Genomic DNA, 10,962 nt, shown 5'->3' on the forward strand with positions numbered 1-10,962 from the left:
GATGAAGTCCCTGAGTGAGGTTTATTCTTCTCCTTAATATTCTGTAACTTATTATGATGTAAAATTAATAATACTTAAATACTATAATATAATGTCAATCTACTTAGCTACATGATAAATGAATAGAAGAGGAATGAAGACAAAGCTGGAAATAAAAATATAGAAAAATTTTTATCTCTATAAACATGAACATACAATTGTATTCATAACAAAATAAAAGAAATAATGACAATTACTGTCTCCATATCTGTAGTTGGTCACGTGCTCATAGCTGGTATCTACAACTACTTTCTTTCATAACTCTGTGCTCCCTTTGCCTTCAGCTGGTCATAGTTCCTTACTTGGTATGGTGACCTAAAACTTCATTTCTGAAGGGTCTAGGCCTGCCTGGATCAAGTTGTAGTTCTCCATTGACCTGAAACACAAAGTACTAGGCAAAACCCTAAAGGATCTCCATATCCCACGTACTCCTCCTTATCTCCACTCTGAAGTGGTAGTCCATTTCCTCTTGGTAGTCACAATTAATCACCCCAGTTAGTACAATAACTGTCTTCTTTTCCTCTTAATTTGGAGACCTTAGGAGCACAAAGTGTTTGGGTGGCAGTCTTAAGTGTAAGTTCAATAGAAAATTCATGATCGTGTCTCATGGTGGAAGCATTGCTGCCTTCTGAACTGAGATCTCTAGGCCAGCAGAACAAAGTTGTGGGAACAAGAAGTAAAAATTTTGCTCATTGGTCACTAGGGAAAATAGTGAGTGGCACCATTCCTATGTTTACTACTTAATCCTTGTGCTGGCTGTGGGAGAAACAACACCGTATATCAGCTGCTAATTCAGAGTATATACTGCCTTCTGGAGAAACTTGCCACAGCCTGGCAAGGTATTGCCGCCCCTCTAGCTTTATTATTATTTACTCTGATGATTTTTCAGAGACAAACTCCTGCTCTTCATATTTGTTCATTTTGAGCTTTCTCTTTTTCTAGATCCACTCTAAATTTGGGAATGGTTTTCTTCAGGATGTGGTTTTCTTCAAAGCATCTGGGCCTTGGTTTTTCTCACTCTCTCACTTCTCAGTCAATCTAATACAGTATACTTTCCATAACCCATACAATTAATTGTCCCATATAATCAATCTTTTCAATATACAGAAGTTCTTCAAGATTTCTTATCTGTTCATGGAAACCTTTCTTATTTTATAATGCTACTATGAATTTCTTCTAATTTTAAGAAATTTGAGGCATAAAGGGAAGCAAGTATGTGTGTTTGGTCTTTCATACTTATTCACTCTCTGGTTTTGATGTTCCAGTGTAAATTATTGAGGCCAGAAGCAAAGGATTTTTTGTTAAAAAAAATATGGTTAATTAGCATGTTTTTATAACTCTTGTCAAAATACATGTATTAAAAATGTGTTTGTGTGTGTTATGGAAAATGACACATAATGTATGAGAAATTTTCTCAACTTTCGAAAGATAAAGTGTAGTTGGGTGGGCAGTAAGAGACTGATTGGAGTGGAGAAAGCACATAAAGTTGGTCAATTAATTCACCCTGCATGACCCCTCAGTGGTTCAGCACTGCAGGTGACAAGGAGGCTCTCAGTGTGCTCCAGGCCCACATCTCTAAACCCCACAAGAAGATAACTATTTCCCCACTCACACATCCACACCCCTCATCAATAAAGGGACCAGAAGCTTAGTCTTTGAATAACTTGAATCAGAAAAGCTGCAGATTGAGGAAAGCCATTTGAACGGCATACCATCATGAGGCAAGGGGCTAACATGGTATTAAAAGAATTATTTCATATTGAACTATAAGTTCCTGTATTAATTTTATCACACTGCTGTAGCAAACTCAGTGGCTTAAACAATAGAAATGTATTGTCCTGCAGTTCTGCAGGCTAAAAATTCAAGATCAAAGCTTAGGCAGGATTGGCTTCTTCTGAGGCCTGTGAGGAAGAATCTGTTTCATGCTTCTGGTAGTTTGCTGGCAATCTTTAACATTCCTTGAGTTCTTCTGTGTCACCCAAATTTTTTGCCTTTATCTTCATGTGGCATTCTGTGTGTGTGTGTGTGTGTGTGTGTGTGTGTGTGTGTGTCCAAATTTCCCCTTTTCACAGTGAACCATTTATATTGGAGTAGGGGCCCATTCTATTCTAGTATGACCTTAACTTAGTCACTTATATCTGCAAATGACTATTTCCAAATAAGATCACATCCTGAGGTGCTGGGATGAATGAAAGACAGGATGAATGAGACACAATTCAATCCATAGTAGCTCCTGTACTCATCCAGTTCTGGGAATTCCAGTAATTGGGCATATTGTAACCATCCTTGTCTCCCCTCTGCCTGTGAGTTGGAAGAAACTAAAAGCCCTCAGATAAAAGATTCTCCAAATCTGACATTTGGAATTCTTCAAAGATTGTGCTTTACTTCTGATCATTCTATGTGTTGCCAGGTCCTATCCATTCACACAAAGACTCTAATCAGCTATTTAGTTCTTAAATATGAATGAGCATCCAAGAACCACTAGATACTCAAATAATGTTTCTCAGGGAAGAGACAGGCTGAAACAAGGAGTTAGAAGTAAAGGGACCTACAGGCAACAGAGACAATGCAGGAACAGAAGAAAGCTTTAAAAAAAATTATAATTGACAGTCACAGAGAGAGAAAAGAAAATTCTGCAGTCATAACCCTAAAATGGGATGCTATGAAAAGGAAATGTTCAAAAAATAAGGAAGACATCTTAGAAATCAAAAGCAGGATAGAATAAATGGGGGAGAGTAGACTGTCAAGGAAATAACAGATATACAAAGTGGCTTTCTAATCCTCCTCTTCGACAGACAGCTGGGTCTTCCCATGCCATGCCAGCCGCAACCCTGAGACACTGTGGTGAAGGTCAGAGTGAACAGATTTGGCCGTATTGGGTGCTTGGTCACCAGGGCTGCATTTAACTCTGGTAAAGTGGATATTGTCGCCATAGTGGCCCCTTAATTGACCTCAGCTACATGGTCTACATGTTCCAGTATAATTCCACTCATAGCAAGTTCATTGGCACAGTCAAGACTGAGAACAGGAAGCTTGTCATCAATGGAAAGTCCATCGTCATCTTCTAGTAATGAGATCCCACCAACATCAAATGGGGTAATGCTGGTGCTGAATACGTTGTGGAATTCACTGGTGTCTTCATTACCATGGAGAAGGCTGGGGCTTACTTGAAGGGAGTCATCATCTTTGCCCTTTCTGTGGATGCCCCCATGTTTAGGATGGGTGTGAACCATGAAAAGTATGATAACTCCCTGAAAATTGTCAGCAATGCCTCCTGCACCACCAACTAACTCCTTGACCCCCTGACCAAGGTCATCCATGACAACTTTGGCATTGTAGAGGGACTCATGACCATAGTCCATGCTATCACTGCCACCCAGAAGACCATAAATGGCCCCTCTGGGAAGCTGTGGTGTGATGGCCAAGGAGCTGCCCAGAGCATCATCCCTGCTTCTACTGGCACTGCCAAGGCTGTGGGGAAGGTCATCCCTGAGCTGAATGGGAAGCTCACTGGCATGGCCTTTTGTGTCCCCATCTCTGGTATATTGGTTGTGGATCTGACCTGCCAACCAGGGAAAGCTCCCAAATACAATGACATCAAGAAGGTAGTAAAGCAGGTGTCAGGGGTGCCCTCAAAGGCATTCTGGGCTACACTGAGGACCAGGTTGGCTCCTGTGACTTTAAGAGTGACACCCACTCTTCTACCTTTGATGCTGGGGCTGGCATTGCCCTCAATGACCACTTTGTCAAGCTCATTTCCTGGTATGACAATGAGTTTGGCTATAGCAACAGGGTGGTGGACCTTATGATCCACATGGTTTCCAAGGAATAAAAGCCCCCTGAACGACTAGCCCCAGCAACAGGAAGAGATGCCCACAACTGCTGGGGAGTCCTTGCTGCAAATTGATCTCCCAACACAATGAGATTCTCCCAACTTCCAGTTTCCATCCTAGACCCTCTGAAGAGGGGAGGGGCTTAGGGAGCCCTACCTTGTCATGTACCATCAATCAAGTTCACTGGACTCAGCCAAATAAGTAAATATCATACAAAGTAATATATATTCCACTTATTTCCCTGGTGACCTTCCTTCTCTGCCCTCTTTCTTCTTGCTCTAATCTGAATCTGTTTTTCTCTGGGTTCAATACAGTGGTCACCCTGGAATGTCTTTGATGCCTATCTGGCAGTATATTTTAAATATAATCTAAAAATAATATAAAACCACCTTACAAACCAAGGAACATGATTGAAAAAAGCTCTAGATTTCTTAATGCAACACTAGATCCTGAAAGACAATGAAGCAATGTCTTCAAATTATCAAAGAAAATTATTTTCAAACTTCTTAGCCAAAGTTTCAGTTTTGAAAGAATGATGAAATTATTTATTCAGCCATAAAAGATAGCACAAAATAAACCTTCCATATAGTCTTTCTTAGTAGGCTTTTAGAAGATGTGCTTAAGCCAAGTAATGGATTAAGCAAGGTATAAATTATGGAATAGGGGAAAAGAAAGGTCTAGACAGCAAAGCAGCAATGCAAAGGGATATCTGAGGATGATCACAGTCTTGGACCTAGAGAAAAACAGGTTCATATTTGAATGGACAAAAAACACTGAGAAAGAGGGTCTCTGGGAAAGTAAGTGATATTGATAGTTTGACATACTTAAGCATTTGAAAGGTATCTACCATATCTCTTGGTGCATTTGGAAATAAAAGAAAACAAGAAAATAAGAATTGATAAAAAAGGATATAATTTTAAGAAAAATAAAAAGTGATGAGAAAGGAAATAATCAAGGTACACTATTTGCTCAGTGGTGAACAATCATTTACATGGCCATAAAATGGAAACATTTTCTACTGATTTTAACTACATAATAATCCTATCGTGAGAAAAAGTGTAGGATGGTGCTAGTGGAAAAGAATAAAATCTTCATTTATAAGCACTATATCTAAAATTGATGTCAAAATTGTAGAATAAACATATCATTCAGAAACATAAAAGTAGAAGCAAAAACAGGGAAAGGGTTTAAAGTAGGTGATGGGAGAATTGAAAGAATAGCAAAGGGTGGGAGAGTGAGGCAGAGATTACTGATTATAAACCATTTAGCATTATCTAACTTTTAAAACTATATGCATGTATTATGCTTACAAAAATAAAGGCTCTGGCTGGGTAGGTCAGTTGATTAGAGCATCGTCCCTATTCACCAAGTTTGCAGGTTTGATCTCCACTCAGGGCATGCAAAATCAACCAATAAATCTATAAATAAGTAGAAAACAAATCAATGTCTCTCTCTCAAATCAATCAATAAAAAAATTAAAAATATAGAAGCAGATTAAAATACCAAATCAATCATATATTTACAGTATTAGCATCATTATCAATACTGGTTAACACTAAAGTCAATGTGACAAACCTAGTAAAAGACACCTTAGTGAGTTTAAGATTAATTTCCATTAATTGCAGTGCCCAACAATTTTATTTGTAAAACCTATTTCTGTAGAAATTAGAATCTGGAGTCAGGTGCATGCATAACTTGGTGAAGATACTAGATGCAGCTTTCTGGCAGTATTTGCAGTTTGAATTACAAATATCTGCTCCATTTTATGAGTATATCTAAAAATGTAGATTAATGACTATATGGATTCTAGATATGAATTTGCTACTTAAAATTCTTGTGAGCTCTTGTGTTTTAGCCAAAGGAGCAGCATTAAATTAGAGACTTCCAGTCAAGATGGAGGTGTAAGTAGACACATTTCACCTCTTCGCACAACTGTAGAATGAATTACAACTAGATCTCAAAACAAATAACACCCAGAACCATCAGAAAATCAAACTGTATGAAAGTGTGACAACCAAGTATTTAAAGAAGCCACATTCATCCAGGCAGGTAGGAGGGATGGAGTCTGGAGACGGGTGGAGAAGTGCAGAGAGGCTCTGGTTCTGGTGGAACGGGAAGTCCATGTGTGGTGGATAAAAATCAGGAGGGATACCTTGGGAGCAAGTGATCCCAGCCCCTGGCCAAACTGCACAGCCCAGGGTTCCAGCACTGAGAAGATAAATCCCCATAACTTGTGGCTGAAAAAACCAGTTGGAGGGGGGGAGGCAGAAGAAACTTCCGGTTTTTTGGGAGCGTTCATTTAAAGGGCCTACATAGACTTAGAATGTATGTAAACTCACCCACTCTGAGAGTCACCACCAAGGCAACAGCTGGAAGGGTGCCAATTGCACATGTAAAGTGGGTGAAGTTACTGGAAACAGGGTGAGTGCTAGGCAAACCTCCAGAAGACATGCGGTAGCATTGTCCCCTCTCTGAACCCTCCCCCCCACAGAGCCACAAAGCAGTGAAGGAGGTTGCCCCCACCCTGGTGATTACCTACGGCTCCACCTCACAAAATTTATAGGTGCCTTTTCTACAATAGGCCAGGCTACTAAGACAGGGAGTCAAGGCAGCTCTACCTAATACACAGAAACAAACACAGGAAGGCTGTGAAATTGAGGAGACAAAGAAATATGGGCCAGAAGAAAGAACAGAACAAAACCGAAGAAAAAGAACTAACAGGGGTGCTCAGCCTGTGGCCCATGGGTCACATGCAGCCCAACATAAAATTGTAAATTTACTTAAGACCTTTGTTCTGCTCATCAATTTTTGTTAGTTTTTGTGCATTTAATGTGTGGCCCAAGACAACTCTTCTTCTTGCAGTATGGCCCAGAGATACCAAAAGGTTGGATGGTCCTGAACATAAATAACCAACCTATCAGAGTTCAAAATACTGGTTATCAAGATGCTGAAAGAACTCATTGAGTACAGCAAGAATAAAGGCAGAAATGAAGGTCACACTAAGTGAAATAAAAATCTATTGGGAACCGTCTGTGGAGGGGAGGAAGCTAGATTCAAATTGATGATTTGGAACATAAGGAAGAAATATGCATTCAATCAGAACAGCAAGAAGAAATAATAATTCAAAAAAAAAAATGAGCCTCTGGGACATCTCCAAACATACCAACATCTGAATCATAGGGATGCCAGAAGGAAAAGAGGAAAAGTTAGAAATTGGTAATCTATTTGAAAAAAATAATGAAAGAAAACTTCCCTTAATTTGGCAAAGGAAATAGACATACAAGTCCAGGAACCACAGAGAGTCCCAAACAAGTTGGACTCAAACAGGGCCACACCATGCCACCCCATAATTAAAATGCCAATGTTAAAGATAAAGACAGAATCTTAAAAGCAGCAAGAGAAAAGCAGATAGTTACCTACAAGAGTTCTCACAGGACTATCAGCTGATTTCTCAAAAGAAACTTTGCAGGCTAGAAGGGACTAGCAAGAAGTATTCCAAGTGATGAAAAGCAAGGACCTACAACCTAGATTACTCTATCCAGCAAAGATATTATTTAGAATGGAAGGGCAGATAAAGTGCTTCCAGACAAGGTAAAGTTTAAGGAGTTCATCATAACCAGGCCATTATTACATGAAATGTTAAAGGGACTTATTTCAGAAAAAAGGTCAAAACTACAAACATTAAAAGGGCAACAAATTCCCAACTATCAACAACCAAATCTAAAAAAAAACAAAGCAAACAAGCAGAACAGGAACAGAATCATAGACATGGAGAACATTTGGAGGGTTATTAGTTGAGGGGGAAAGAGAGAATGGGAAAAAGGTGCAGGGATTAAGAAGCATAATCTGTAGGTACAAAATAGGGGTGTGTTAAGGACAATAAAGGAAATGAAGAAGCCAAAGAACTTATACGCATAACCCATGGACATGAACTAAGGGGGCAATTGCTGGAGGGAAGGAAGGTACAAGGTGGAAGGGGGCAAAAGGGGAAAAAACTGGGACAACCGTTACTGCATAATCAATAAAATATATTTCTGAAAAAAAGTGGAAGAAAAAAGATAAATTAGACAAGGGGTAGAGATGAAGTAGCACTGGTGGAGAACAAAGGAAATCAGACAAAATAAAAGATTAAGAACAGATGGCCATTGATATGGAGAAAGATTGGAACTTGATTGTTCTATGTTACTATTATACTGAGTAGTAAAGAAATTGCTGCTGTGTCAGTGAGCAAGATGATAGGGCATTCCCCAGGAGATGATTATTCAAAAGACTGTAATGTAAGTTCCAAAACAGCAATCTCCATTGAGAGCAAAAGAGTTTTAGATAACAAATAAGTTATCAGACATGAAGTTCCAATTCTAATCTAACGCTGATTTTTTGAAATAGGAAATTAAGGTGTTATATAGAACTTTTATAAAGAACTACCTGATGATATTTTATTACATTCATTGTATTCCCAGTAACCAACAAATTTTGAAGCATGTATACAGGGTTTTAGAAGTGATTAAATTTGTGTTTGTTTTAGGCAATGTTGAAGTAATGTGTGCAATCACCGTGAACAACTAGAATGTTTAGGCAGTTTATAGAAGAAAAGTACAAGGATATTAAAGTAATAGCTTTGAAATTGACTCTGTTACATACTTAGTAATGACTAACTTGGGAAAAAGAAAGATGACATCTTTGTAAATGTGCAACTAAATTTTATAAATTTTAAATTAGAAGATATTTTGAAATATTTGTTCAGCAATTGAAATTCTTTAATAGTCTCATTATTAAGGTAGATGCGTTCTGTGATATTGCTGTTCTTTACAACTTGGACATAACTATTGTGCAAGCAGGTTTCAATAAAAGTCTATTTTATATTTATGTATGTGACAAAGATACAATGTGCTTTTGTAAATAATTCAACATACGGGGGTGTATTTAAAGAAAGGCAAATATTTTCCTCTACCCCATTCAGTATCACTACTGTCAGTAATCATAACATACAATGTGTTGATAACTTCATATATAGTGCAATTATATTTTTTCTCCTCAAAAGTGAGAGGACAATGTAATTTTTAAAAACTTGGCATTACAGAAATCTCCTGATTCATACTTTTAGATCAGTTAAAGTTTCCATAATATCGATGTGTCATAATTTTTGTACAATTCCCTTGTAGTTGAACATTCATAGTATTTACTATATAGTGTTAAAATGAATTTCCTTTTAAATATCTTTACATATTGGCTGTTCTATACTGTAGGATGTCATAGAATTTGACAGATTAAAAATAATGCATAAAATTATTACAATTGAATAGGTACTACATGAGCATGGTAAAAAAAAATTTTAGAGGAAAAAGACATAAAAACATTTTCCATTACATTGTTTTACATTTCCTTCTATGCTTGAACAGAAAAGTTTGCAGTCTGTCATCTAATACATAGAACAGCCACATTGGCAGAAATGAGTCCTAAGGGTCCCAACCTGTCCTGTATGTTATGAGTTCTTTCAATAGCAATTGAGGCTGGTTGGGCAGGTTTGAGTCAAATTGTACGTTGCTCCATTGTTATTTGAGAAGCTATTTCAATAAAATGTATTTTCTACCAAAAATTGATTATGATGATCATTAGTTAATGTGTGATTAAATACACCAGTGATTATCTTGATATCCAATATTCAATAAAACTCTTGATTTACCATGGGCATTGAATTAAAATGTGGGGCATGTTCCTATTTCATAGGCATTTATGTTGATCAATCCCATTCCTCAATAGATTTTAAGCGGGAAATTGACATTTTATAGATTACATAGACTCTCAGATTTTCAAAGAATATACAGACCACTTAATCTGCAAATGTTCAATTTTATTGCTTTTCTTAATGAAATAAGACTTTGAGATGATACCAGTGATAAGTATTTGGCTGGTAACCAACTAGTCTCATGGGGAATGCTTAAGTAGTTGCTTAATAATGTGCTGCCCTCCCTCCATATCAGGACAATGGATCATCACTAGATTTAAAGTGATTTTAAAATTTTCTCTGATGGGTCCCCACTGGCTAGCACAGTATCAAGCACATGATAGGGTCTCAATAAATACTAGTTGATTGTATATTATTCTAATTTGACCAATAGCTTGAAGACATGGGCTTTTATATTATCTAACACTTAAACAAGAGTGAGGGAGCACTCACTCTAAATAGTATGCACATAAAACAATTACGTGACATATTGGAGGGGTAATCAGATGAAGTCATGCCATACACATCAAATGTATCCCATCATGAGACAGTCCTATTCTACAGGGCTAGGTTAGACAGTCTGATCCCAGGGGCACCTTTGCACCACAACATACCATGTTTCAGGTGTATAATGCAACTCAATTTACACAGGGAAAAAAAAAAAAGGAACTGTTATGAGACCCAGAGGCACATACATTCAATTGGTTTACATTTAATAAACATTATGATGAGATTCTTTAGGAAAAATGAAGAGAGGTCCCTTACAGTTTGGAGATATTTAACTGGAAGCATAAGTATTGACTTCTTAAGGTTCTTTCTACCATTTTGATTCCAGGAAAAATAAAATTTAATTAATATATATATATATATATATTTGTTGTTTTCCTCCCCAAAGAGGTAACAAGAAGTTAATTTGACAAATAGAAGTAAATAGCCCTCAAAACTATGTAACACTACTAAAATCCAAGGCCACTTTCAGCTTCTATTTTTTTTGCACCCAGCAAGCAAATTAAGAACATAGCACAACTTTCAAAACCCAAGAAAACTTATAGATGCAAATTAGGCCCATTTTTGATCATTGGTATTTCTAAGAGTAGGAAATTAAAGTGTTCCCAATTAAAAGCACTGATTAAGCTTATTTAAATACTACCTATATAATTGGAGAAAAGGGTGATTTGTATCTACGATGTGATTCTGACAACAGATACATGCTTTTATATTGGGCATAAGGATGAATAATCCTACAGAGATTATCATAGAAAAATAAAACTCAATTAGTAAAATTCTGTTCTTTTTTGGAATTATGAAATGTTACTCACAAAACAAAATGTACTTTCAAAAACTGAAACAAATTCTCTTTGAAAT

Source organism: Pteronotus mesoamericanus, unplaced genomic scaffold (assembly GCF_021234165.1).
Source record: "Pteronotus mesoamericanus isolate MK-2021 breed Mesoamerican mustached bat unplaced genomic scaffold, CSHL_Meso_final contig_82, whole genome shotgun sequence".
Taxonomy (NCBI): Eukaryota; Metazoa; Chordata; class Mammalia; order Chiroptera; family Mormoopidae; genus Pteronotus; species Pteronotus mesoamericanus.